Raw genomic sequence first — 3481 nt, forward strand, 5'->3', positions numbered from 1 at the left:
CATTCAATTGTCATCACATTAAATGCATGATCAGAATCATTATTGCTCCAGCATCAAAAGTCTTTATGACTCATCAGACGTCGTCAGCATTATGCACACAGTCACTCTCACATTAAACACAGAGATGACTCATCCCGTTTGTAGCCGACAACTGTAAAGCAGATGTCGACTAAGCCACCTACTTAGACTCACCTGGAATTATCCATCTGCCCCTTTGGATCTACTATAAAAGGAAGGTGCTCTCTGCTGCTTAGAGGAAGAAAATTCTGCCTAGAAAAACTTCTAAACACTTATCTCCTTCTTCTCGACTCAAGCTCTGGACAGACTTGATTGTTAGAGGAATCACCGGAGATCCCAACTCCAAGTCTTCGACCTCTTACGAGTTCTTCATGTGCTTGCTTAAGAATTAGATGTTTGAAGAACCTTGAGGAACCCTAACACCACACATAATCCGCTCTTAAATCCCCTGTTAGATAACTGACATCAACAATAGAGATTTTTGTTTTTGACAAAATAAGAAGGGATTAACTCTTTTCAATCTCTCAACCTAATGTTAGATAACATCTAACATCAAATCCTTTATGATGTAAGACTCGTGTCAGATGAGCTCATGGAGCGGCTAGAATGCCCGAAGCCTGTTTGGGGCTTGGGATGAGTCATTAACTTGACAACAAATTAAGGGTCGTATATCAGATTTACTATATACTTTTTCATTTTGCAACATCATGTTAGCGAAATTTCTTTCACAATAATATATTTTTTAGAATTTTTTTTCAATTTTTAGTCATAAAGTAAATTTCTATAACGGAGCGAAAAGTAATTCAGTTTTGGTTCATATTTAACTGATATGTTTTCTAAATGTATAGAGTCTTTTTAGATAGTTTTTGATTTTTTTTAGTAAATTTTATACTATTAGGAATATGTTATATAAATGGATGATTTGTAAATGCAAATGGTAATACTTTTGACCAATGAAATTTCTTAGTTTCATATATCTTGGTGAACTCTAATGTTATTTCTTCGTGGATTTGGAGAACTTCTTCGTAAATTTCGAGATTCTTTGCTTGTGCATTTATCACTTTATTCTCAGTCCCGAAAATTAATGTGTGTGTATACATACATTTTAATTTTTAATCACCTCTCTCAAATAGTAGCATTGTGCTAATGTACTATTAACCATCTCAATAATGTAGCACGTGCATCCAAAACTAATCATGTCGATGCCATGATTAATCAATCCTATGTCAATCAATCCAAATTGGGCGTTGTAAGATCAAAGCAATAGCATTACTACAGTCCAAAACCTAAACAAAACCCAAGATGGGTGATTAAATTAAAGCTTAATCAAAGTCACCATCATGATTAAATTATTAATTAGAAGGTGAAGGAGACAACGTCAATTAACGTATGCGGTGTCGTAGGCAAAACAAGCCCAAAGCCCAAACTCGAAGGAAGATGGAAGAGATAAGGTATCACCTCCAACGACATGACGTGACCCTTTCCCTTCAATTTATTAGTTAGAAAAGCTTACATTTTTATTTTATGTGGTTTATTATTTTTTTCGTAAAAACTACGATTTGACGAACTTATTAAACCAGACTAAATTGAGACAATTTTGGTTAAAGATTAGGGTTTTCACATCAAAATTACTTTTACTTTTATCCTAAGTTAATACTTATCACATTCAATTTTTTTTATTTAAATCACTTTTACTTGCTAACATGTTTGACATGTTACACACTTTTTTACTTTTCTTTACGAAAATCAAATATTCACATTTTACCGCCTAACTTATTCTTTCCACCCCCTAACCCTAACCGTAGCCTCCTCCATCCTCATCTTCTAAAAACTATAACTCTAATCCTAACCCATGGTCGTCACCTCCCTCAAAACCAAAACCCTAACCCTAACCCGTGACTGCCACTTCCCCCAAACCCTAACCCTAATGCTAGCTCCCACTTGGGTAGGAATGAGAGAGTGAGAGGCTGGGAAGGATGAGGAAGGACGAGAGAGAGAGAGAGGGGGGAAGGGGAGTTGGGGGAGAGGGAGAGGGAAGACAGGGGAGAAGAGGAGGATGAGGAGGCTAGGGTTAGGGTTAGGGTTAGAGTTTGTGAGGAAGAAGATGAAAAAAAATAAGAAAATGGTGAGAGTACGTAAAATGGTCATTTCGCTTAATTAGGTATGACATTGCAAACATGTTAGCAAGTAAATATGGTTTACATAAAAAAAACTTTAAAGATGGTAAGTATCAATTTAGGTAAAAGTAAACGCGGTTTTGACATAAAAAACTAAAAATTATGCTTTTGAGCTAGTTTTGCTAGGCCAAATTTGAGCCTTAAAACTAGCACTTTATTCATTCACATGTTTAGTTTTGAACCAATTTTAAAGTAAACTATTTCATTTATTTCTGATTTGCTAAACTGAGTTTATGTATAGCATTGGATTTGCCAAATTGAGTCTATGTGTAGTATTTAATTGACTTTAAGGTGCTGTTTGGTTCGTTTCCTTGATATAGAGAAATACAATTCCATGTAAAGAAACACAAGTTTTGAGTTTTCCAAACTTTTCCAAGAAATAGATTGTTTTGTTTTGGTTCACACATAAAAAATGGTGGGAAACCAATGTATTTATTTTTCTCGTGTTTGGTTTGCATAGAAAAAAAAGGAAACTTTTGTAAACAAAGCAGAGAAGGAAAAAAATCTGACGTGGCAGAGTTTTTATCAATTTCACTTGGTTGCGGAAGGAAATCAGAGAGGAAAAAAAATCTTAGTTGGCGGCGATTTCAGTAGAGTTTTCCCTCTTCCATTCGAGCGAACTAAAGCGGCACAAAGAAATGAGAGTGGAGAATAAAGCACGAGGAGGATCCTAAGAAATACTGAAGTTCCCTTCAATAGAAGCCCCTAAATTGGCAATGTTGTTGGCGTAAAAGTTGCCCTCTCTGTAGGTGCGACCAAGGATACAATGCTAATCACGAGCCAAGAAATCCTGGCAATCTGAGATAATATTACCACCACTAGGATGAGAGCCTGTCTCATTAGATTGGATAAGAGTGATAGCAGTCTAAAAATCTATTTCGCAAATATCGTGACGATAACATTAATTAGCTCAAGATGCCCCATCCGTGTTTACCTTGACCCTATTAAGCCACTTAAACAATAAGTGGAGGCTTAACTAAGTTTGGCCTGTTTAATTTGGAAAGGATACCATATTTGATCTGTTGAATTGCATGATGCATAACAACTCTTGCATGGTTCACTAGGAACATCTTCAGTAGAGCCAAGAACAACAGTACACCTCCTTTTCCAGAGATACTAAACCACAACACAGAACGCTGTTAGTTTGGGTGTAGATCCAAACCTTAGTGCAGGCGAGGTTTCAACGAAGGGTTGCAAGCGAGCTCGAGCGTTGAGCAGGCGAGCTCGACGAGGTTAGGCGAGCTCGACGAGGTTATGCAAGCTCGAGCAGGCGAGGTTGTGGCGGG

This window comes from Asparagus officinalis, chromosome 1 (assembly GCF_001876935.1).
Source record: "Asparagus officinalis chromosome 1, Aspof.V1, whole genome shotgun sequence".
Taxonomy (NCBI): Eukaryota; Viridiplantae; Streptophyta; class Magnoliopsida; order Asparagales; family Asparagaceae; genus Asparagus; species Asparagus officinalis.